Genomic DNA, 27,491 nt, shown 5'->3' on the forward strand with positions numbered 1-27,491 from the left:
CTCATTTAGGATAAGATTGCATTTGCACTCTGATGAATGACCTTCGTCTGCTTGGGCCAAGATGAGAGCAGGAATAGCAGGTGGAACAGTAATATCCAATGTAATGGCCGATGTGCATGTGGAGTCGGCCCTTACAAGGTCCTGTTATGACTCCTATGATCTGTTGACATTGGGTGCTTTACAGGGTGATGTAATCAACTTAATGCCAGGTGCAGTCTTTTAAGGAGCAGACTAGGCACTTCCTGCCGAGTTACAGTGGCATTGCCACTATCAGAATTTGGTGCTGTCGAGTGTACAACATCGCCCCCATCAAGACAAAAAATATGGGAGGGTTTCGGACCGGAGTAGCAGCAATATCAGGCACTGTAGGAATGGTGAGAGGTGCAATTGAAGTACAAAAGGTGGGCAATAAGATTAATTCATGGCCCCCTACAGTAACCTCTCCAAACCCCACGCCATTAGGTGGGCCCTCAAGCGTGGCACTGGGGGGTGACCATTCTGTGGGCGGGCAATCAGAAACATAACATTGCATGTTGTGTGTGGTCCCTTTACAGTCCTTACATACATAACTGTTGGTGAGTAAGTTACCCTGCTCTCGGGTGTCAGTGACTTTGCTCCCCATAACATCCAGGGTGCTCCCAAGAAAGTAAGCATCTCCTTTAAGCATAGTGTAACTACGCAACAACCCCTTATTATAGCCAGGATCGTTTCCAGGGTCAATTCCCAGAGCGGGGGCAGCACCAGCTTTTTCTGTTTCACTGCCCATATTTTCCTCTTTTGACGATTAAATGCTGGGAATTCGCATGATGGTGAGGTATCCACTTCCACACTACTACTCGGAGAGACTGGAGGTGCTTTTTTACTGACCACTTATAAACAGCCCTCCATTAAGCTTTGATTTGAACAATACATCATGTTTAAAGGGTCACTTGCTTCCCCACTATCCCTTCTTGGTTATTCCTCTTATATATGCTTTTTGATCATTATATTGAAATATATCACACCAAATTGTATCAAAAATAATAATGTACTATTCTTTCTTAAAACACATCGTATACAAAACATTTTTAAATACATCTTTTTTTTCCTTTTTTTATACAATTGTAAGTTAGATCAATCCCATTGGTTGACCCACACACATATGTCAATGATTTTCAGTTTCACCGTGCACATCAAACAATCTGTAGTAATACATTTTTTAGCAATTTTTTCTAGATAAAAATTTCATAGGGATCAGTTGTCTGCTCGCCTCTCTCAGAGGAGTGCATCCCAGTCCATAAAATGTTTTACTCTGTATTAATCTCACCCATGCTTACTTTCATACTGCATTCAAACTATACCCGACATGTATCATTCCTTACACACTTTCATACCACTAACAAGGACATTCTTCAGGGGTAAAAACTTCTTTATACCACATTTCATTAAGATATGCAATTCTATTTGTCTTCTTTTACAGTTCTTTCTAGGGGTCCACTATTAATGAGGTTCCATTTATCATTCGCTGAGGTCCAACCATCAAACGGATAACTATAGGAAGCAAGAAAAGGGATATTCAAATTTTAATGTTCGAATCACCTTTAGGTTTACGTTTCTATTACACATCACCTACTGTCTTTACTAACAGTATCAGGAGTAAATGATTTAGCTAGTTCCTTATGCGTCTCCATTATAGCACTTAGTCTCTCCATCTCAATACACAACAGGCTACAATTCACATATTTCCTGGCCGAATACCTTCTAGTATTGGGCTCTATTTCGTCTCAAATTCCTTAAACCCAATGGATGGATACTGGGCGATTTTAAATCTAGGATTCTAAAACATAAGATTTACCTTAATCCTGTTAACTTTTCCTTTGTCTATCTTCTTTGTATGTCAACTTTTGTCAAGCTCCAAGGTATTCTGCTATGCCGACCTGAATAGCTCTCTAATGAGTATCATCTGGAACATTCCTCCATAATCTTCCACTATTGAAAGCAATACATGCATAATTATTTTATAACATTGTACTGTCAATTGTCCATTTGTCTTTGTTATATCTATTTACTTCCTGCATCATATCTGCTTAGGTCTGCTCCTACTGACCTGATTTTTTAATGTATCTCTCCGATTCCCAGGTATCCACTTCCCCCATTATGGTCATAGTAGGCATGCCTGGCTGCTGGACTGGAGCTGGTGAGGGGAATACCAAGTTGAACAGTTCAAATAAGGCAATGTCCCCTTTGTTTCGCAACTCCTCACCTCAAACACAGGGCACTGTTCTCCACTCTTCACTGTGAAAGTCCCAGACACCTTACTCATTGGTCCTGAGTGCTACACCCGCATGCCCTTAATCCCTTCGGCCTTGCCGGGGATGCGGCAGTCCTTAAGGTGGATGGGAGCGTGGCCTAGCCTCGTAGTGTATGATGGTCCTCCCGTCTATTGTAACACATTTCCTGCCCCCACTATACATCTAGGTACAATACCTTTCTAGCCCGCAAAGTACATATGGGTGCAACACATTTCCTTTCCTGCAAAATACATCTAAATCCAACACGTCTGCGCCGTAACCGATCTAGGTGCAGCACATTTCCTGCCACAATTCAGTAGAATGGCTAAATATGAATTGCAGCACTATAGAGGTTAGCATAATTCAACACAATGGCTTAGCGCTTTGGCTTAAAGCGCTATATAAATTCAATAAACATAACTATAGAGCACAGCATAGTTACATCTTATAGCGCAGCAGGGGAATATAACTAGCCTGTACCAACAGTTAAGATGTGAAGTATGGACACTATGTAATTTAGGCTCCATCTAGAGTATAGCTAGTTTACACACTTAGGTGGAGTGCCAAATATGGCTACCTTACACAATTAGTACCCGGCAAGAGGGGTGAGGAGTCTTAGAACAGAGTCCTTATCACACAGGCAAAGACCCCGATCCAAGCCTCCTTGGAACGGGAAGCCGCCATCTTCCCTCCCCAAGAATCAGGTAATGGCACTCCCCGCGCCACCTTACCCCACCCCACTTTTCTACATACTTAAGTCCCCACTCCCCACTTACCTGCTGCAGCATTGTCCTACCATGGCGTCAGGAACAGGACTGTTGCCAGCGCATCACCAGCGTGCATTTAGCCACTATGGAAAGTGAGAAGGGACTACACCTAGTCCCTTTTCCCTTTCCATGGTGGCCATTTTCTTTTTTTTTTCCCATTAATATCAATGGCCACCATAGAAGGGACTACGTGTAGTCCCTTCAACCCGATCCCTAGAAACAATTGTTTTTGTCGAATGGTGAAACACTTTCGATGCAGTTTCTCCGCTTGAGAAAAAAATGCTATTTGTAACCCAGTATGACGTGCCGGGGTACTAACAGCAATAGAATCGAGGAGGGGGACATTACAGGTATGGCAATGCCCCGGGGCTTACATTAAAGCCCTTGCTTCGCTCAAGCTTCTGACGCCCCGGGCATTACCAGACTGGTAATGCCCCCTCCTCAGGTTCTATTGCTTAATTAGGCTATACCATACTAGGTTATAATGGTGGCGTTTTAATGGAGTGCAATAATGGCTATAATCCCCGCCCATGCCAAACAAACCTCATCAGTTGCTGTAGGTAGCCTGTGTCAGGCTTCTCAAGCAAATACAGGGTGGAGCCGCTTAGTGGGTAGCTGCCCTTTGCCTTGTGGCCCTTAATCGGTGGCTGCCCTTGAGTCCTCTGGCTACTCCACTCGGAAGTTGCCCTCTAATTCAATTACTGGCACAGAAGGGGGGCGTCCAGGGGTTGCAAAGGGAAAACAGAGGACTGTAGCAAGGGAGGGGGGGAGCGAAAGAAAGGGTAAAATGGAAACAAGGGGGCAGGAAGGGACAGAGGGTAAATGGCTTTACCAAGGCCAGGACAGAGTGCACAGGACCCGCTCACATGGGCCTGCTGCTGGTAAGACTGTCATGGTCATAGGTGTAAATTAGCTTCCTAATGGAGCAGCCAATCAAAAATGGTAGATAGTATCCCTATTCGACCAGCTGCAATGCCCAGTAGTCAGAGGTCATCTTCTTCCACCAAAGCAAGCACTTGCAAATCCTTCCTCCAACCGGAGAAACAGGAGGGGAGAACTCAAAGTGGCTTGGTAGTGCTGACATCCCTGCTGAAGTCTGCTGACCCCTAGAAGCTCCTCTGCCCCATTGGAATGCGAGAAATGCATCTGCCCTTGCCCGACTTGTGAAAGCTGTGCTCCCTTTCCAAATGGAACATACTGCCTAGTGCCTCTTGTCCTAAAAGAGAAACCAAAAGATAGGTGGTTGCTGTACAGCCAGGCCCAGTAACTTGGCAGCCAATTTAGAGTCCTTCAATTAATCGGCGTTGGGGCTGAACTGCTTCTCCCCCTAAACTTTTGATCTGACTTTAATCCTCTTCCAATGTTGCTCTTCCTTGTTTTGTACTGTTGTGTGCTCCCTGAAGTCTGCGGGCGTGTGGCGCGCTGTATAAGAATTCTAATAAATAAAACCAATAAAAAATAAACTGGTGCTCGTCGTCGAAAGCTATGTCCAGTGCTTAGTCTGGACATTTGAGAACCGAACTATGCAGATAGGTTGCCTTTCTCAGCACAGTGGACAATCCCATTGTTTGGGCCACCGAATCTGCAGTGTCCAGGCCCGACTGCAGTGCCTGGCAAGCCACCTCTTTGCCGTCATCCACAAGCCGCAGAAAACCATACCACATCTTGCCAACAGGGATGTGTTCCGCTACCTGCTCTACACGTCTCCACCGACCATGGGAATATTTGGGGAACACACAGGATGTGTTCACTACCTTCGGGGCCTACTGACCAAACCAAACATATTTTTCGGTAAAGGCATCCGTCTTCTTAAACTCCCTGCAAGTTGGCAAGTTGGAGGTAGATGTGGCTGGTCTGGAGCTCACCATAGCAGTTTGTACTACTAGTCCTAGGGTGTAGCGCAAGTAGACAAACAGCAAGTCCCCCCTCGCCAGTTTGCCCTGGCACCCAGACTTGGGGCTTGCACCACCCTCTCAACCGTCCTTCGGTACTGGGTATTACCATGTCCATACGGGGCGACCTGCTGCATGTTTAGGTCAGGAGATGTGTCCAAACCACTTGCATCATGGAACCTGAAAGGATACAGCAGACCGGTGAGTTTCTTTCTTCTTCGTCATTTATGCCACACTGGTTTCCTTCAAGTCACCTCTCCCTCTCTGTTACTCTGTGCTTCAAAAGATCCACATTCTAATAGAAGATGCATTTGGTTACCATTCCACCTGAAGTGCTATACATTCTAGTGTACATAGTGCAGAATGTTACACATATCCCTTCTTTACAGATATTTCTCACAACATAATACCCTTCATTCCCCTGACTGAGATAGAGTGACGCAACCTATTTGGTAATGGAGTTATTTACTTTACAATTGGAATGACGTCAAAGAGAACATGGTGAAGAGAACAATAGACTGCAAGTGGTAATCATCAAACCTTCTTGTCTACATCTCTTTTCAGTCCCCTAAACTGGTGGGCACAGAAAATCACTCTACATATTCCCTCAAAAAAGATGGCTTGCGACATTCTCTTCTTGGTCGACCTCTATCTTTACCGCTAGCTGCAGTACTAAACTTCATTTTATTATTCCTTTCCCTTCCTTTGGTCGACCCAACTGCAACACATTATTTTTGTTCCAAACTTTACCATCAAAAGTTGTGACAGCACCATCCAGCACCTTTATCACTTCGATCGGTTCTGACCAACTCACCACACCTTCTTTCCTCCCTTGAGGCAGTTTACTGGCACTTCATCACCCACTACAAACGTCCTCTCTTTCACAGCTTTCTGGACATCCAAAACCCTCTTATTCTGTGCACTGTAAATCCATGCTTCTCACCCCTGCTCTACTAAGACAAGTAGGGCAAACTCTTGTATTGGGCTTCCTGGCCCTGAGCATCTCAAAGGGTGAAATGCCCAATGAGGAGTGAACCTATATGCTACTACTACTTCATCTGCAGCTTTCCCCCAATCTCTGCCCGCAGCAATGGCCCCACTGATGCTATCCTTGATGTCACAATGAAACCTTTCTACTATCCCATTGGTTTCGGGATGATGGATAGAACTCGTCTTATGCTGAATCCCATTGCTTTTTTAGTATGTTTACATCTTCTCTAACACCAATTGCACACCATTATCTGTAATGTATCTTGTACAAATATTTTGTAGTTATGATATCTCCACCCAATGAGACAACATATCAACTAATACAATACAATACAGTACCTCAAACCTGCTTTATATCGTACCGGTCATACAATGTCCAAACTTACCCACTCCCACGGAATTTCAGGAATGGACATTAATATCATTGGCTCTTTCCTTGTGACAGACGTTTTGCCAGACTCTTTACAGATAGGACATTCTCTCACCAACCTCTCCACTTGTGCATCCATGCCCGGCCACCAATAATCTTGTCTCAACAAATGCTTAGTCTGTCATACTGTGATGGCCTTCCTGTGCTCTAGACAGTATTTTGTATCCCACCCGTTGAGGAGGAAATAGTTTGTCTCTCCTCATCAACATATATCCCTTCCAGCTTACCTCATCAAATACCAGTCTCATGGCATCAGGTATAGCACCTCTCCTTATTTTGTTGCTTTTCATTCCACATTCAATAAGTTATTTAGTGTCCCTCAATACCACATCTTCTGTCATGGCTCCCCGCCATTCTTCCTCCGACACCACATACTGATTCACTTCAATTGCTAGCACTTGATCACCTGCGTCTTCATCTGCATCTTGTTCCTCAAACACATTGGTCAATCGAGACACAATCTGCAGCTTTGTTTTTTTAACTCCTGGTACATACTCTACCTCCCATACATAATTCTGCATGCTGGCCACCCACTTCCTAATCCTTGAAGATACTTTGTCTAGACTTTTGGTGGTTAGAATTTCTTTTAAAAGTTTATGGTCAGAGCGAATTGTAAATTTCATGCCCCACAAAAACAGCCGAAAAACATCTATTGCCCACTTGGCTGCCAACAACTCACTCAATTGTTGAGTCATTTTTCTCTGCTTCTTTTAACACTTGCGAAGCAAAAGACACAGATTCCTTACCCTTACACACTTGTGTTATGTGAGAAACCAAAGGGGTGTTTCACCTGCTAGTCCCAAGAAATCCCTCTCTAAGGTGGCCAGGGCAAGGTCATCATCTTTGGATCCAGATCCTGGGGGACGACCATTGAAGGAGGATCACCTGGGTGAGGGGTCTTCAGGGAGTGGGGGTGAGGCAGCCAACAGCGAGACGCAGTATTCCTCCCTTTCCCATACCCATGATCTCTATTTCTTAGGACTCTCCGATGTCCCAACTCCCCCATCCCCCTCCACGCAACACTGGGCAGAGCAAGAGGGTGACAGAGTAATAAAGCTAACTCTTGTACATCGTATTGGACATGTCCCACTAATTGGGTCAGACAAAGTCAGGCACTTGATTGTAAGTGCATACATCTAATACCAATTAGCTCTCCTCACACAGATAAAAGGCGGAACCTAGAGAGACAATCTGAACAAGGTGGAACACGAGTGACAGCAGCACTTCCGAGGGCGAAGGCAAACCTACTTGAGCAGAGCAACGGACCGAGTGACGAGAGCCACAGGTAGAGAACCCAAGGAGTTCCCTGCAGGAGGTTGTTGCCTCCAAAAGGCAGCGAAAGACACACGGAGAAGGCCGAATCTCAAACAAGAAGGCTGCATTGTGGTCCAAGGATGCCAGCGACCCCCACTGGTGAAGGACAGAGTTGGGGACGCGAGGCCAAGCCTGTGGTACTAACCTTGACTCATAACTTGAAAGACAGTAAAGGGAAAAAAGAAACGCACACAGTGAGTTGGCAAGCCACATGAGAGACCAGTGTGTGCTAAAGAAAGATTGACGTGGCAACATTGCATCACACAAGTGAAGGCTGCATGCATGTGGAGACGAAGCGAAGAAAGGCAGGCCTGCGAATTAACCTTGAAGTAACGATAGCTGCTAAGTCTGCGATACTGAGTAACGGAGTGATCCAGCAAAAGGAAATAGCCCACTAGAAAGTCTCTGTGAAAGGTGAAAAGTGTATAGCGAGTGAATGAACTGTAAAAGCAAGGTGATTGAAATTGACCTGAGGAAAAGAGGAGAGTAAAAGGTGAACATTGAACTTTGGTGCTTGATGCAGTGAACTACCCAGACCAGAATGCACTGGGGCAAATAACATGGGAGTGTGAATTAAAAGCTGGAAAGTCGAAGTGGTCCTGGGAGGTCTGTAGAAAAAAACCAAAAACACTCACATTCAGAAGTCTTCGACATCAGGAGACGGTCCGAGCCCGACTGAGGGAGACCGAAGGTGTAATAATTTAAAGGAAGGGAACCCCTAAAGAAGGTGAATTAAGCCTGGGGAAGGGAACCCCTACAAGTGTTTTGCTTTGTTGTAAAAGGTCTGAGCCCGACTGAGGGAGACCAATGAACATTTGGCAAACTTTTGCTTTAAGCGGTCTGAGCCCAACACAGGGGAGACTGACGTGAACTTTTTTTGATGAGCTATATTTTGGAAATTGGGAAGTAAGACTTTAATGTGGAAGGCCAGGAGGGTCTTGAACTGCCTTTGTGTTAAGAGCCAGAGTGTGTCATCTTGCCTACAGGGACCGCCTTACTACGTGCTGTCCAACGTGAGGAGGAGAGCTGACTCAGCCACATTTATTCTTTTGAACGCAGACTTTCCTTTGCATACATTCTCCTTTTCACACTTTTTGTACAAGATATAGGGCAGGCATTAGGTTTTTGATAGTATAGGTCATTTTGATTTGACATACTCAACTAAGACAGTTATTTATTATTTGATGGACCAGACTACTACATCTTAGCTATAGGGCAAAGTAGGAGTTTCTCCAACCCCATTGAAACTTCAATAAAGGTTTTACAAAATGTACCTTTTGTGTCAGTGTCATACTTGTGATACCATGCCTCCCTTACAGTTCGCACAGCTCCTAAATCTTGATTACTGGCATCTATAGATCTCTGTGATGCTGGAAATGCATCGGAGGGAAAGGGCCTCCGTATCCTTGTCCATTACTGCTGTTTATCATGTGTTCTGTCGCATTTTCCACACAGGAGTTCATGTGGGACTCCTGGCAGTGCAGCTCTCTTTTGGTTTGGTGTACAGACCCATGGGATACCCTTATGGCATCCTAGTGTATGTTTTTGGGCACCTGTGTGTGGCCCATAGAGCAGGGTACAGGCTGGTGGCAGCTCTGTGCTGAATTGACTGGTGCCCTCAGCGTCCTCCATTTTGGGATGCCCAGGCCCCGTCATTGGGATCGGTAGATTCCTGATGGACAAGATGGCTTCCGTGGCCTCTTGCCTTCTATCGCCTGTTACCTTGGTTTTCCCGAAGTCCCGGGAAGCCCCGACTCTGTCCCTTCCCCCCGACTGGCTGTTGAGTGGAAGTTCCATATATGGTAGTGTGGGGGAAGTGCCGACCAGACTGGCTGGAACCTTCCCAATGACTGTATGTTGTGGGTACACCTGTGGGTGGGACCTGGGTGAATGGTGTGTGTGTGTGACAAATATACACTTCCTGTTGTGGATGTCTGGTATCTGGTGTTTGACACAACAACTGAGACAGCCCTGCCCGAAACTGGTATGAATGCAGAGTTTAGTGTATAATGGTGTGGTACCTGTCCGAATCCACATTCTGTGTTGTGAGTGTCTTGATGGAGAAGAATGGTCTGAATGCACCGTGCGCCTGATTGGCTGACTGACTGCTGAATGCCCTTCTGAGTGATTGGTTGCCAGAGTGTGCCCCAGCAGAATGAATGGGAGATCAAGTAGTATATCTGGGGGCCTCACTACTAGAAATCGTTCAGAAACTGGAGTTGAAACTCAAGCTTGACCTCGAAGCCCTGCTGGAAGAGAAGAATTGCTGTTACTCTACTTCACCGATCTGAAAGCAGTTGTGTCTCCAAGAACTGATCCAAAGGAGGACCTGGTAAGGAGACCTCTCCCCAAGCTATGAGGGACCATCGTGCACCAGCTGATCTTTGCCAAAGCTCCCTGGTAGACAGACCTACAAAAGGCTGCCGACCGGAGACAGGGACGGCTGCGGAAACCCAAGGAGAAGCGCCCGGACTGCTGTCCGTCACCGACCGGAGCCGCAGTGCTCCTGTTGCCTAAGAACCTTATTGATCCAAGGACTCTCTTGCCTGCACCGTCGACCATTTTGTCCTGCCGGAGAAAGTAGAGGCCACCAACGCGCCGAGGAGCATCCACCGGTGGGTTTCCCAACACCTAAAGACCACAGAGATGCCGACGACTTGACACCCTTGCTGGGCCACAGTTCATCAAACTCTTTGCGGTCCTGAACTATCGATATCCAGGTGCCCCTCACACCTCTTCCTTGCAGGACGTCTACGCTCCATCGTCGACGAGCACCGCTAGGAACAAAGCTGCCACTTCACCGCCGTAGTTCACCCTGCTCATCGCTGGACGTTCGGCGACCCGTGGCTCCTGCCTTAAAGGGAGTGCACTCAAGAAGGGCCGTTGATTTCACGACGAGGAACTCTACACCACCAGGTACTTTGGGGTTGCTGAACTATTGGAAAGACTCTTGTGAACTATATATGGACTGGGCTTGGGATATATCTTTATTCTATAGGTTGCCCAGGTTGGGGGGGAGGAGGTGATCTCCACACAGAACTGTGTCTAATGGTAGGGGCGTGTTCTAACCAACTGCTTTCCTCTTATATCTATTGTTGGTTTCCTTTATGAACTGATTTGTGTGACATTTAACGGTACAGTTGATGCACTTTAAAGAGATTGAATAGTGATTGTGGTACCACATAGAACTGTATATTTGCCATTGTAGATAACCGAGTACAAAGTGAGTTATTGTGATATTGTACATAACCTTGAACATTAATTGTATAAAGACTGTTTTAACTACTACAGTGTGTGGACATTCCTTTGTGGGTGCTTGGGGACGACACTGTACTTAAGTACCAGCCTGCATCACCTCCCGAGAAGCTAGGCCACGATTGCTCGTCCATTGCTACCAACAATAGAGAATCTTGGCTGGGGTCCTCTGTGCCTCTCTACCATATAGAGAGCAGGAGTATGGATTCCCCCCCAGTCTTTACAATCTCCTACTGGGATCATAGCTACTGAGTGTTGGGGCTTCAGTCAAAGCATCCTTGATAGCCTTAAATTTAGTTTCACAGGTATGATCCCATTGGAATTTGGCACTTTTCTTCACAAATTTCCTCATATTCACAGATTTTGTGACTAACCCCAGGATACATTTTGAGTAATACTCTGCCATTCCCAAATAGGAAATTACTTCAGCCTTATCCGTGGGACCAGGAAACCCAAAATATTATTCACAAGCTCCAATTTGTGTCTTATACCATTTTCATAAATTTCATGTCCCAAATTCTGAATTGTGTTTTTATGAAACTTCCATTTCTCTTTGCTAAGAGTCAAACCATGTCCCAAGAAAATATCAAAGACTTTCTTTAGTTTCTTATGCTCTTCCCTAGATTGGGCATAAATTAGTACATCTTGAAAACCTAGAACCCCTGGATGTCACTAAACATTTGATTCATCGCCCTCTGGAAGACCGCAGCAGCATACACTAAGCCAAAGGGCATGCGTTCACACTGGAATAGACCCTCAGGTGTAATGAATGCGATGACATTCCTGAATCTGGATGAAGAACTATTTGATGGTAAGCAGATCTCATGATTTTGGCCCCTTTTATTGTACCTAACATTTCCGTAATGTTTGGTAATGGATGCCTATCGGGTATAAATGAGCGATTTACCGACCTTAAATTGATACAAAGTCTTAGTTTTCCTTTGGGTTTGTGTACAACTGCCAGGGGTGAAACCCATTCAGAGGAATCAGTCCTCCCAATGACACCATTCTTTTCCATTTCTTCCAGTACAGTTTTGACTTTCTACGATGCATGGGAAAAGGTCTAGCCTTTTGTACTACCGCAAGAGAGTTAAGTTTCATCCTAATTTTGGGCATGTAATTTATTTAAACAACCTAATTTGTCCCTAAAAAACTTCATGAGATTCAACTTTCATCAAATCACCAACTGATGATACACACCCAATCATTCCATCAACTACATAAACCATCTCTTAAGCATAGGGGGGGGGGGGGGGAGTCTAACTTTATTCTTCATCTCTTATCATGAGACAAACTCAACAGAAGAGTACTTTTATCCGATACGTATACCTTTCCTTTGGCCATTCCATCTTAAATTGTATGGTGGACCATACCAACCTAATATCTAAATTTTCCCACCATAAGCTATTAGCTTAACCCCCACTTTGTTGAGATGAACTTTGAGCAATTTGCTTTCAATCATTTTCTTTGGCATTTAGGTGTATTTAGCACCCAAATCAATCACCATATTAAATTCCACACCATGAACTTTTACTGTTCACATGTGTTTTTCTGCATCAGCATCAATAATGTTATATAGTTCTTTTCCTCCACAATAAAAGCACACTCTTCTGAGTCATCACATAGTTTGTCAACATACTCTACATTCTCTTTCTTTGTTCTGCAACAGTTTGTGAAATTGCCCTTCCTATTACATTTTTTACGAATGGCCTTGACAGCAGGACATTTGTCACTATTGGCAAAGTGACCATTACTACATGGGGGTGGTGAATACTGTTCAGTGCGCCTGCGCCTCGAATTTAATACCTCTTATTTGTGGATTTCTCTCTTGGTCAGAGTTTGTATTGCAGCCGGGCAGCAGTACCTAGCAATGACTGGTATTCACTAGCCAGTCAGTAGTTCAATAATAAGGATAGGTTTTGTTAAAGTTGCTTGTGCGCAGCCAATATAAAGTTAGCTTCATAAATGAAATCTAAGGAACAAGTTACATACCTAACTGTTGTTCTCAAGCATGGGCCTGGCATGGATAAACATGCTCATGAATATTACCAGTCGTCAGTCCGGGAATCCTCAGTAAAAGAAAAAACGTTCACTTTCACAATGTCTTTCTCCTCTAAACCAATCACTGAGCTCTGGCCCCCAGCCGATGACTGCCCTCTCCCTATGCCCCTCCTCTGGCAGCCATCTTCAGATTTGGTAGCACGTAAAGCGGCAGTATGACCAAGAAGAGCCGCACAGGGGCAGGAGGGAGGGTTTGCATGTGAATCCATGCCAGACGCATGCCGGAGAACAACAGTTACAGGTAAGTAACTTGTTCCTTCTCCAGCATGGGGTCTGGCATGGATTCACATGCTCTTGAATAAAGAATACATAGCAGTACATACATACATACATAACCACGGGAGGTGGCAAGGCTTAACAGAAGTAATTACTCTTACCTCCTCACCAGGCTCACCTTCAGGTGAACAGGTTATGTAGCACTGCTTGAACGACCCTGGACTCCTCTCTGGAATCCCTATAGACGCAGTAGAATCTCGTGAAGATGTGCATAGATCTCCACCTAGCAGCCCTGCAGATGTCCAGCAGGGGCATACCAGACAAGAACGCTGTCCTCTCAGCGATCGCTCTGGTGGAGTGGGCTCTCGGACTGCCAGGCAGCTGTCGGTTTGCCAACCGGTGACAGTGAGAAATACAGCCGGAGAGCCACCTGGAAATAGAAGCCTTGGAAAAAGCTTTCCCATGGTTCACAGGGCCAAAGTTCATGAAAAGTTGCGACGCCTTCCGGAAACTCTTTGTGCGTGCTTACATAGAACTTCAGTGCTCGAGTCACATCCAGCGAGTGCAAAGTCCTTTCAGCCGGCGACGAAGGTTTCGGAAAAAACCTTCAACACTGAAGGTTAGTTGAGATGGAATTCCAATGGAACCTTAGGCATGAAGGAGGGGTGCGTCCGCAGCACCACCCTAGTCTTGTGGAAAGTCAAATAAGGTCACTTGCAGGACAGGGCCTGGATTGCTCCCAGCCTCCAGGTAGAGGTGATGGCCACAAGAAACACTGTCTTCCACAAAAGGAACTTGAGAGGAGCTTGATGCATAGGCTCGAAAGGGGCCCCCATGAGACTTATTCTCACCTGGTCTCTGCAGGTAGGTTGAAGCACGGTTGGAGCCCTCCCTGGATCTTGCTTTACCCCCAGCAGCAGCAATCTGGTCTGGTCAGGTTGCTGGCAACACCCTTGGGGGAAGGTAAGAGGCAGTGAGAATGCTGTGACTGAATTGCGATCCCCTTGAACTCCTTTTGCCAGAATGAGATGCGCAAGTGTTTTCCCATAGGCTCTCACCTGTTATTTTGCAAAGATGAGCTCTCCGTCCTGCTTCTCTTCAGCAGGGGCGCTATAGACGGACACAGTTGCTTCACTGGCCCGTATGCGTAATGGCTCAGACTGGCTGCGACCAATCCATGTGGGAGGCGAGTGTTGATAACAAAGATTATTGTCCTATGCTTCTGTAAAGTCTTTCCCAATGATTATTATCCGTATCCTTAACAATGTCTTTCTTTTCCCCCCAATAGGTGTTGAAGATGGCTCCCCTGAGTCGCGTTGCTGACAGCATACCCATGCTGTGTCAGAAAAGAATGGAGCAGACCCCACTAGAAGGTAAGTAGGGTTTTTAAATGAAACCCAAGTCTTAGGTGTTGTGTGGCCAAGCGTTAAATGTTTATGCGGTTTCTAACCTTGTGCTGTCTATTTCTTGCAGGGACTGCCTGGCGTCGGAAAATGGAGAACGGCTATCCGGAAAGCTGTTCACGGCTGCGAGATGGAAGAACTGCGAGGATGCCTAACGAGAAGACGACTTCTGCGTGAATGAAGTGACAGGTGAGGAAGAGGAACCCAACAGAAGATTGATTCGAGGAGACAGGTAAGGTGCGCTCTGGAGATACTACCATGAAGCTCTTAGTACTTCAGGCGGCATTATGGCTGGCTTCAGGTAAGGTGCGTGCTCTGGATGCCGGATCGAGGTTGGATGCGCTCCGGGCGATGGTATAGCTGGATCCAGGTAAGGTGTGCGTTGAAGATGTACAGCTGAAATCAGGTAGGTGCACGCCGAAGATGTGAAGCTGGAACCAGAAGATGCAGAGCTGGAGACAGGTAAGAGTTTCAGACAGCGGTAAGCATTACGCTGCATACAGCACATTAACACGAAGCCTCAACATGCGGGTGGGGCCAGTTTAAATAGTCTGGCCCTAGCCCCTCCCCTTAGCTCTGCCTTGTGGCCCCACCTCACCACTCGCATAGATGATTGCACGTGCCTTCCAATGCTTTCTAATAGCCACGCCCGGCCTGGATACACGTGCTTGGACCGAAGGTGTGCAGAGCACACTTTATGAGCCTGGCGGCAAAGGCGCCAGGACAGGGTCCAGTTGGACCCTTTGGAAGGAGGAAATAAGGGCCCTTGGTTAGTGGCTATGACAGACTCGTCAGTACCATGTTGAGTTTTGACGCCAGGGCAGGTGCCTTCACCAGCGGAAATGATAGAAACAGTTATTTGAGGAACTTCTTGACTAGACGGTGCGACCAAGGCAAAGATCGTCCCGGAGACCTGGTGTAGCAGGAGATAGCCACCAGATGCACTTTGATGGAGGCGTGCGCCAGCCCTGTCTTAGCCAAAGACAACAAATATTGAAGGATCTGAGGGGCTGTGGCCCTCAGAGGGTTGATTTTCTGCGACCGGCACCAAGTCGCAGACCGCTTCCGCTTGTGCCTATAGCACTTAACTCTAAGGCTGCAGGAGCCAGGCCTTCAGGTTCTGCGATCCTGGGTTGTGGTGCAGGATTGCACCTCCTTCTCTGGTGAGCAGATCCGCAACCACTGGTAGATTGACTGGAGGCGACGTCGACAGGCTGAGCAGGTCTGGGTACCAAATCTGCCTCAGCCACACCGAGGAGACGAAGATCATCCTGCACCAGCACCGTTTGAGTTGCCCGAGTACTCGTAGTAGCAGAGGCAACGGCGGGAATGCATACAGGAACACGCCTTCCCACGGGAAGGAGAATGTGTCCCCCAGGCTTCCTGGCTGGTGGAACCTGCTGGCGAACCTCTGCCACTTGGTGTTCGATGACGCAAATAGATCGATCTGGGGTCTGCCCCATCTGAGGAAGAGGTTGTCTACTTGATCCTGCTGAAGCTCCCACTCGTGGCAAGAGCGTAGCTCCATGCTGATAGAGTCGGCAATGGTGTTTTTGACTCCCGCCAGGTGAAACGGAATGAGAAGCATCCCCTGGGCGACAGCCCAGTGCCGCAAGTCCTGTGCCTCTCTGGAGAGCACTGGGTATCGGGTGCCCCCCTGCTTCCTGATGTAGAACACAGTGGTGGTATTGTCTGTGAAGCCCCTCACCACTTTGCCCTTGAGGGATGGAAGAAAACACTTTAGGGCCTAGAACACTGCCTGCAGTTCCAGGACATTGATGTGTAGATCCCTCTCCTCTGGTAGCCACAGGATTCTTGCGTGGAGATGTCCGGTGTGAGCTCCCCAGCCCTCCAGGGAAGCACCCGTGGTGACTGTGTCCTGTTAAGGGGGGCTCTGGAAATTCGTTCCCCCAGTGATATCGGAGCGCACGCCCACCACCTTATCGCTTGATGGAACTCCTTGTTGAGGACAATCTTGTCGGCAAAGCTTCTGGACACCTGGATCCAACGAGCATACAGGAACTCCTGAAGGGGTTGCATCCTCAATCTGCACAGTCTGATCAGACAGATACACAACATCATGCAGAGCAGCGACTTGGTGGTCCTCAACCTGGCGATCTTAATTGCTAGCCGCCAGGCAAGAAACCGTGTTGAGCCTAGACCCCGGGAACAGAGCATCTTGCGATGGAATCAGGTAGGACTTCAGAAAGTTTATGGAGAACCCCAGATCTGTGAGCATCCGGACAGTCCACTACGTGTGATTGACAACGGTCTCCCTTGACTTAGCACAGATGAGCAAGTCGTCTAGGTATGGGTACACATGTATCGACATGTATGTCGCTACTGGTGCGAGGCACTTTCTAAAGACTCTGGGCGCCGACTTCAGTCCGAAGGGGAGGGCCTTGAACTGGTAGTGCTTCCGTTGTACGACTAAGCGTAGGAATTTGCATTGTTTTTTGTGAATGGCGACGTGGAAGTAGGCGTCCTCCAGATCCAGCGACGACAGGATGTTTCCTTCCTCCAGTTGGCTGAGCACGTGCTGCAGCATGACCATCCTGAATTTTTGGGATTTGATGTACTTGAGTCGTCTTAGATCGAGAATGGGCCTCCAGCACCATTCTTCTTTCTTACTAAAAGGTATCTGGAGTAAACTCTGGAGCCCCAGAGTCGCCTTGAAACCAGCTCTATTGTCCCCTTTATTTAACATTACCCAAACCTCCAGCCGCAGATGAGGGATGTGTTCCCGTTGAGCCCCCGGTGGTATCTGCGGACACTTTCGCTGAAACTCCAAAGTATCCGTGGGCGAGAACGTCCAGCACCCATCGATCGGTGGAGATGTTTTCCAACACCCTGACGAAGTATGCCAGCCAGCCTCCCACCGGGGTGCAGGCCCGACATCTAGGCCGGTTCAATCCTGTCTGGAGGCCTGCGTGCACCCTTGGGAGCCTTGACAATGATGGCCACCTCCGAAGGCCTTGGAACAACCCGTGTAGGCCTGTGGGTCATGGATGATCTACCAGACTTCCCTCCAGATTAACGAAAGGATGGACGGTGCTGTTGTAGGGTGCACAGGCCGTCTCTGTGTCAGTCTTGATGGCCTATATTGATGTACGACGGCTTTTCCGAAAAGAATGTCCCTGTTGAACGGCATGTCCAGGACTCTCGTCTGAACATCCTGCCTAAAGTTGGTGGCCTTCAACCAGTCACAACAGAGGCAAACACTGTTCCCCATTTGGCGGAACCCAATGTCCGCAATATCCAGGGCCACAGTGATGCCGTGGTCCCAGGCCACCTCGCCCCCCCTGGAGGATCTCCAACGCCTTGACCCGCTTGTCCTCAGGGAGGAATTCCAGTAGCAGGGTCATCTTGTACCATAACGCCCGGTCGTACCTGGCCAGGATTGCTAAAGCGTTAGCCCCAGCGTGATGATCAAGGTGGAGGAGGAAGGGTTTTTCAGTAGCGCCAGGCCCTCATCCCAGACATCATCCAGGAGAGGCACTGCCAGGATGGTTTTCTGTTTTATCTCCCGGCGTTGTTAACCGAAGTCCTCCATCATCTCCTCCGGTGTGAGCTGTAAGAGTTCCAATGCATGGGCTACCATAGAGTGGAATGAACCCACTTCTTCCGGGGGTGGGAAGCCCTTCGAGGCAGAGCGATGCCACCGTCGGTGCCGGTCGTCACCATTTCACTGGGGCTGGGGGTGAAGGTACATGCATATGGTGCCGGTTCCTTTTCTTCAGCAGTGGTGGGCCCAGTGTCAATGGTGCCGGTAGTGCCATCAGCATCCTCTTCTGTATCTCCGACACCAGCATGTGGAGAGTCGAAAGAATGTCCCGAGACAAATCTCTGGGAGGTGTTGAGGGAGCAGGCTTGCTGGGCCCAGCGCCTATGTTGTCCTCAAACCCTTCGATTATTTCCTCCTCCACGTTACCGTCGTCGCCCCAAACGTCCTCCTGGACCATGTGGACAGAAACCATGTCCTCTTCGTTGGAAGAAGAAATATTCATGCCCTGGAGTACTTCCACTCCCCCCACCCCCCGCCCCTTTTGGCACTGTGAGGGGTCGGCCTCAGGCTCAGAGACAGCATCCTCTTCTCTTGGGTCTTTTCCACTGGCTTGGCCAAAGCCTCCCGTCTGGGAGGAATAACCACACTGGCTGCCACCGGGGCACCCTGGGCCGGGACAGCCACTTTCACCTTGGAAAGGGCGGCCGCCCCCAACTCGATAGTTGAGGATGATTTAACTTGGATCACCTGTGCCTTCACAGGTAGGACGGACGCCTTACCCCTTACCCTGGCCTTCACCTTCTTTGGTTTCTCCTGCAGCTTCACCGGGGTAGCTGACTTTCTCTTCGATGAAGAACTGGAGCAATGGCTAGAGACAGGGCGATGGAGAAGATGAGCGCGCCCGCTTACACAGCAACCCCGACGGAAACAGACTTGCGGTGCTTGGCCTCATCTTGGGCCCCCACGGATGAAGCACCCTCAAAGGACTTGGAAGCCCACTCAGTTTTCAAGCATGCATTATTCATATATACAGGTGTATTCAAATAGCAGCACCTTGTAGCTATGTAAAAAAGCTTAAGGGTTCTAAGGTGCATCCCAAATGACTGCAGGTTAGTTGTGGCTATGCTGTGATTTCGTAGGTTCTTTCGTCTGACTAACAACCTTGTTTAATTCTCCATTAGTGCCTTTTAAATTTGGTTCCAAATTTTATTGTACCTTTTGTATTCTTGGTCTTCAGTAAGTGGACCGTTCCTTTAATGATTCTGCCTTTAGGTTGTGTATTTTTTCAGCATTACGTCTGTCTTTATACAGTGTTCTCGTTATATATCTGTGTATGTGAACCATGCATGTCTGACAAATGTGAAGTAACAATGAACTACACGTGAAACGATAAATGTATGTGCGAATTGGGTATAGAATTGTTAAAAGTATGCATGAGCCAGCACACAAAACATTGTACATAAAATCAATATTATGCCTTGAGAATCCCGGGTAAGGGCGAAACTAAATGGAGTATGTTGGCACTCTTTGTTTTGTTATATCATAACTATTGGTAGACAACCAATAAAAAACAAACTAGTGAACAACCTACTTAGATTTCCTTTACGAAGCTAACTTTATATAGGCTAGGTGCAAGCAATCTAACAAAATCAATCCTCATTATTTGATAAATACTATCACAACTGAAAAAAGGCCATCTTCTCCTCTCTTTTCTTGAAATCTAGATATATATATTTTTTTTAACATACTTTTTCTCATCCGGTTTCTTGCTTTGTACAGCTAGAACATCCATGACCTGTGCCTCTGCACTTTTCTTGGTATCAACTTCAGATCTCGTCTCCAACTCTTACACAATTGTGGGTGTGTTCCACCTCCTTCGCAACTCTAAGTACCTCTTGAAGGGGAGGGTTTCTTTTAGACCATAAGGCCTCACAAACGTTACCATCAGCACACTCCAACATAAACAGTCACACAGTCTCATTGAGAGTGGTGGCAATATCACAAGTAGTAAATAAACTGCTCAAAGCAGTAATATACTGCTCTGCAGACTCTGTGGTCAGTTTTCTTTTCCCAAAATAATGTCTTCCTCGTATGATGCTTATGAATTTCTCATAATGGTTGTCCAACATCAATGTACATTTTCCATATTATGATAGACCATTGGACTCATCAACGAATAATTGAGTAAGATTCTCAAATTGCTCCTGCCCATTATTTCAAAGGCAATGTAACAAAGAAGTAGACAAAGCTTTATTTCGGTCATAAAACAATAAAAGCATCTCAAAACAATATACAATAATACATAGTTATTCATTAAACATTGTTAAACCATAATAAAACCTATTATAAAATTGTCAAAACAGAACTATTCATACATGCTAAGAAAAGTGTCATGAGGAGAGCCCTACTCGCAGCCTCGATAAATCCCAACAACAATTTTACTTGGCTTCAAAAGAGAGGGACCATTTCAACTCAGGCTGTTAACACCCCATGCATTCGTAGACAGTTCTTGCCCCGAATAACCATGCTCTATGATTACAACAAGCTGTGGCAAATACACAGACACTCTGGGGGTTACTTGGATATGACAACACCTCACTTGTGTTACGAATCCCAACAGAGGTTAAGATTGGTCTCAAGTATTTGCATCTCAACATCAAAGTGTTTTGGCAGAGCAGCATAAAATGCATGACATCTTCTATGGTGATCTTACACAACGGAGACAGACTCCTGAAGTCTCCAGCGGTTAGTGACGCTTGCAATCACAAGCGTCCCTAACCTAAAATGAAAATATAGGTATTTTTTCATAAGCCAGGCTAATTATATCAGTATATAATATACCAGCTTTAGACAAATATTTCGTTCTCTCACTAGCAAAATTCTGCCCATGTAGAGCCACACAATGCTCCATAAGCTTCTTCCACCTCTTCCAAGGAATACTGGGATCACCTTGGTTCTCTAAGAAATAATTGGGTGGTGGTACCCCTTGCATGTTTGTCAGTTAACTGTGGTATGCTTCTAAAAGGTTGCACACCTAAACATACTTTTAAAATGTAGTTGTGCACCACTCGGGTATGTAGTCTGAGGTGTGGAAAAGAAGAATAAGTTACTTACCAACTGGTAACGTTCTTTCGACTGTGTTCCTCCAACGCATTCCACATCTTTGAAATTGTATGTCCACAGCTGTGCACTTCAGAAACTTTTTCGTCAGAGGGCGTCCTGCGTCGATGGCGTCAGGTCCATGTCCCTCGAGGGCCTCAGTCAAGGGCGACGTCACAGGATGTTATAAATAGGACGCACAGCGCCTGTAGCCTCATTTTAAGTTTTTTCCCCCCAGAATGTGTGACACCAGTCTGATGCCTGCTGGACTGCACTTAGCCTTGCAGAAACGGAAGCTGCAATCGCATAGGAAATTCTCCTGAGGGGCAGGCCGGGAGGGCTATGTGGACTGCATTGGAGAAACATCCAGTCGAAAGAACATTACCAGTTGGTAAGTAACTTGTTCTTCGAATGTATTGTCCTCTAACGCATTCCGCATCTTTGACAGACTCCCAAAGCAGTACCAGTAAATGGAGGGAAAAGAATTTCGAATACCCAATTAGATAGCGGAATAAAGAACCGCCTTCCCAAAGGCCATATCCTGACCATGGATTGTGTCCAGGGAATAATGTTTTACAAATGTATGGATTGAAGCACAAGTAGCGGCATCACAAATATCCCTAATAGGAACACCCTGCTGGAGGGCAGTGGAAGTAGCCATGCGCCTAGTGGAATGAGCTCTCAATCCTTCAGGAGGGTCTTTATCCGCCAATCGGTAACATTCCGTAATGGTAAGGAGAATCCACCTGGTCTGTTTGGTAACAGCCTGGCCGAATCGGTGTCCAGCATATCCTACAAAGAGTTGATCGTCGACTCGGACCCTGGACATCCAGGAAATGTAAAAGATAAGAGCTCTCCTAAGATCGAACCGATGGAGATGCTCCTCTTCCTTATCAGGATGAGGAGGGTAGAACGATGGAAGAAACACCTTTTGACTCAAATGATATTCAGAGACTACTTTAGGTAGAAAAGAAGGACGTACTCGCAGTACAACCCTGTCCTTGTGAAACACAGTAAAGGGTGGCTTAGCTGAAAGTGCCTGAAATTCACTCACTCTGCAAGCGGAAGTAACCGCAACCAAGAACACAGTCTTGAAGGACAGTAATCTCAAAAGGACAAGAGTGCAAAGGCTCAAACAGAGCACCCATGAGAAATCTCAAAACCAAATTCAAATCCCAAACTGGCACCTGGAAAGGGCACGGCGGGAATACATTAGTCAGTCATTTAAGAAACTGGGCAATCAAAGGAATCTTAAAGAGCATTCTTCAGACAGCGCCGCTAGGTAACCTCTAATGGTACCCACTTGAAGGCCCCTGTGAGCCAAAGAAAGCAAGAAAGACAAAACCATAGGAATGGAGCACTGAAAGGATCAACATTGTGATCCCTGCACCAGTTGCAGAACTTACGCCAATGGTAGAGGGATTTTGTTGCCGGCCATCTGGCCGAAAGCAACACCTCCATCACGTCATCCGGGCGGTCCCAATCCTTTCACATACCATACCAATCGTGAAGGTTGAGAGTCCTGACCTCTGGATGAAGTCCCCTCCCCTCCCCTCGCCTGCACTCCCCTTGCCTGAGAGCAGATCCTCTTGGTGGGAAAGACTGCATGGAGGGCAGATGGACATTTCCAGATGGTCCGGGTACCACGCTCTCCTAGCCCAATTCGGAGCAATGAGGATCATGTGGGAACTGAACCTCCATAACCTCTGCAACACTTGAGGAATGACGGGGACTGGAGGAAACGCATACAGCAGTTGGAATGACCAATCCACCACAAAAGCATCTTCTAAGGCTCCTCTTAGAGGTTATTCCCTTGAGCAGAATCTCGCACTTCCGGTTGACACTGGTGGCGAAGAGATCACCCTCTGGGGAGACCCACAAGTGGAAGATCTCCTGAGCCAACTCCCACTCGTGAGAGACTGTGCTCTGCCTGCTCAGAACGTCCGCCGGCGCATTTTTGTCACCGGCCAGATATACTGCAGAGATCAAAATTTCCTGCTGGATGGCCCAGAACCAGAGCTGCATTGCCTCTCTGCACAACAGGAGTGACCTTGCCCCCCCATTTTTTGTTGAGGTAATGCATGGCCACTGTGTTGTCCGTCATGACCAGGACACTCTTCTCCCCCCCATACCAAGGGCAGAAAAGCCTTCAGGGCTAGCCCGATGGCTCTCAGCTCTAACAGTTGATGTGGAGTCTGGAGTCCAATAGAGACCAACAACCGCTGGTGGTCAAGTTGTTGGCATGAGCGCCCCATCCTGTGAGGGAAGCGTCCGTCACTACAGTCACCTCCGGCCATGGTTGCCAAAACGGTTCCCCCCTTCATCAGGTTCCCTTCGTTTACCCACCAAAGAAGGTCCAGGGACCGAGCATGGGATCTCAACAGGATCTGTCATCTCGCCGGAGAACTGCGACTACTGCATCTTGAGGACCCATTGCAGGGATCTCATCCGCAGTCTGGCCTCTGGCACCAGAAAAATGCAGGAAGCCATGAGGCCGAGCAACCTTAAGAAATCGAAAGCTGGGAGACTCTGGGCATGTTGAAACTTGTCCACCATCTGCACTATGTGATAAGCCCTTACCGTGGGAGTCGAACACTTCCAAGGACGTGTCCAACACAGCCCCGATGTACTGGAGCTGTTGGGAAGGTATGAGGTGCGACTTCTTGAAATTCAGGGAGAAGCCCAGCCTGTGGAGGGTGCGGCAGGTGAAACTGAGATGATCCAAAGCTAGCTCGGGAGAGCGCGCCCGGATCAGCCAGTCATCCAGTCGACTGTTTGGAAGCAGCTGCGGCAGTGCCTGAAGGCAAAGAGGCAGCTGCCTGAGCGGCTTTGGCACCACGATTTCCCAGACCACCACGGCTACTTTTTCGCTGGCCCCTTTGACTGGCGGCCCCTCTCGTTCTACCAAAGGAGGGGTAGAAATGAAAGAAACCTCCCTCCACTGCAGTCCCCCGATAACGAAAATGCAGAGGTTGACGCACCGCAACGCTTAAAGACTTTGCCGCAGCTTTTGAGGTCTGAAACCTCTCAAGGCTCTCGTCAGCCTTGCTGCCAAATAAATGTGCACCATCAAAGGGCATGTTCAGAAGACAGGCTTGCACATCCGGAGCAAACCCGACTTCCGCAACCATGAAAATCTTCGTATAACGGTGCTCGCAGCCATGGACTGGCTCACACTGTCAGATTTATCCAAACCCGACTGAAGGGCCTCACACATGGCATCCTTAACAACCTGCATGATAGCAAGGAAACCATCCCTTTTTTCCCCCTCGGGAATACGCTCAGCCACAAAAGCTACACAATTCCACAGTGTGTGTGTAAACTTTGCCAAGGAACATGAAATTTGTTGGCCGATTTCAAGGCTGTGCTCCCAGCAGAAAACACCTTCCGTGCCCAACCGTCAAATCACTTGTCATCCCTATCCAGAGGGATGGAAGGGTACACCGCCTGCCTCGAAGTCGCCGTAGCCGCCTGAACCACCAAACTCTCAGGAGTGGGGTGAGTAGACAAGGGCGGTATTTCTTAGTTACATTTATCTTCACAGCCGGAAGAGATTCCGGGGACTGCCAAGCAGCTGCCATCCTTTTTTGCAAGTTAAGATGAAATGGCAAAACAGGGTCAGAGGACGGACCTTGATCCAGAATGTCTGTCAGATTATCCTGCACAAAATACTCAGGAGGACTGGACCAGCCAGTTATTCAGAGACCCTCGCCATGAGTCTCCTGTACGAGGACTCTGCATGAGCCCCAGGCTTAGGCTTACCGAAGTCCACTTCCGGAGAAGTGTCCAACCCACTGGCATCATGGAGGGTCTGGCACAATTCCTCCAACTGACTAACACCAGAAAAAAGTGGAGCAACCTCAAGGTCACCAGGGTCCTCAACCACAGACCTTTCCTCCTCTTCATAAATGTCATCTAGGCTGCGATGAAACCCAGGCCTCGGGACAGAAGAGGGCCTGGAGGCCAAAACAGGCCGCACAGACATTTCAGTAGCCTTCCTCGGAGGATCCACTATGTCGGGGAACTCCAAAGGCACACTCCGATAAAAATTCCCTGAAGGCGGCGAAGGCTTAGGCGTCGAGAGCGTCGACAACCTCGACGTTGTGAGCGCCGAGGTCTTTGGCGTCAACATAGGTGCTGGCAGTGCCGTAGGCTGGTATGAGGGCAAAGCTTCGACGTCCGAGTCGGACGGACATGGCGCCGACCGAGTCGACGCCAGCATCGAGCCCTCCAGTGGTAGCTGCGGTCTTGCTGGGGACGAGGACAGAGACCTACACGCACATCTCTTGCGACCTTTTGAAACCTTGTCTGTACGGGACCTCGACAGCTCCCGATGTGTGTCGCGTCATGAACCCGAGCCCGAAGGCGTGCGAGCAACGGAACAAGACCGATCCTGGCCGGCTTTGTCAGAAGGCGCGACCGGACCTGTGTCCTGCGATTGAAAAATCGCCATCATGGATTTTTTTAAACGCTGCCCATTCCTCTGGCGTCAAAGACTTCGTAGGGCACGTAACTTTCCTCGAGGCACCATCCTCCGAAGAGGACGGGGAAGGCAACCGGTGACAGTGCTTCCACGAGTGCCGGGACAAGGAAGACTAGTGGCGGGAACCACTCCGGGACCGAGATCCCCGGGAATCTTTCCGGCTTGGAGAGTTGCCCCTCGAGTCGTTGGTAGAAACCCCCTTAGACTTGGAAGTCCGGGACTTAACAGGCTTCGAGCCCTTACCTACCTGGAGCTTCCCCTTCAGCAAGGCCTTTGCAGTGAGCGACTGGCTTTTGGAGCAGTCTGTGTCCTGCGACTCACCCAGGCACCACAAACAAATGCGGTGGGGGTCGGTCAGCGACATCTTCGACTTTCAGTCCCGGCAAGTCTAGAAGCCGGACCGCTGAGTCGAGGGGTCGAAGAGTAAAACATCTTAAATGAAGAAAAAAACACGAGGCGTGCCGAGTCTCACGAAGTTAACACGTTCGCGGAAAAAACGGAACTGAGGCTACGGGCACTGTGCATCCTATTTATAGCATCCTGTGAGGTCGTCCTCGACAGAGGCCCTCGAGGAACATGGACCCAACGCCATCGACGCAGGACGCCCTCTGCCGAAAAAGTTTCCAAATTGCACAGCTGTGGACATTACATGTCAAAGATGTGGGATGCGTTGGAGGACACAATCCATTCAAAATCAGATTTATAAACATAGCAGGTAATCTGGCGAGTATATAACAAGTGACAAGGCAGGTATGATTATATATAACCTAAGAGCTCCTTAACTGTAAAAGTGTTGCATCACCTAAAATAGAATTCACACATTAACATTGGAAGGAATTCTAACCAGCAATACTCTTCCACATTTGCATTGAAGCAAATATTGCCTCATAGGAAATAGAATTTTCCCAATAATAAACATTAAGGTTGGAAAGATTTCTCACCAACATGCATGCACAACAAAATCAAATATTGCCTTCAAAGTATCACTTTCAAATCTGCATTATCAACAATAAGAAAAACAACTTCTCGAAAATATCCTTCATCCAGGAAGTAAATGCTGACAATACATGCATTTGCCCACACAGCTACTGGAATGAAAAGCAGACGTATGCACTATGCAGACATATGCAATGGTCATCACAGTTGCAGTGTCATGTTATTAAAATACCAATAAAGTCGTCCTATATGTCAGGGACGTTGGCTTGCTTAAACAATCCCTCAACGAGGACCAGTATCTAAGCTTTAGAATATACATGGTCAGCATGCAAAGCATATATACGATCAGCAGGCAAAGCACTGGGTGCATACTTGATCGAAGGAGGGATCAATAGCGGTGCTTTTCCGCTGTGTTGCTTTGCACAGGCCCCTCTCCACTCGCCAATATTAATAAAGCACAGTTCAAACAAAGCGGTCCCTCTTCCACTAGCTTTGCTAGGGCTCCTTGCTCCATGGGCACTTATACTAATAAAAGCACCTTTGCGCGGGATCCTTCCACACAAGGCAATTAGCGGGATTCCCAGAGTAGGGTCCACAGGGGAGGACACAGGGTGCCAAGCAGGAAACTCCTTACTTGAAGTGAGAAGGACTTTTGCAGAAGTATAGCAAGCACAGCTCAGGTAACATTAGGTTCACAGCGCCAGTACTCAGTGGGGTACCAGCTTTGTCCAGCTGGTCACCATTGAAAGGATACAGCAGGCAGGCGAGTTTCTTCTTCTTTAAGAGCGTATCTATGCCCCACTGGCTTGCCTCAAGTCAGCACTATTTTGGTTACTGTGTGCTACTAAAGATGCACATTCTAATGCAAGA

This window comes from Ambystoma mexicanum, chromosome 8 (genome assembly GCF_040938575.1).
Source record: "Ambystoma mexicanum isolate Mex_15411 chromosome 8, UKY_AmexF1_1, whole genome shotgun sequence".
NCBI classification, from domain to species: domain Eukaryota; kingdom Metazoa; phylum Chordata; class Amphibia; order Caudata; family Ambystomatidae; genus Ambystoma; species Ambystoma mexicanum.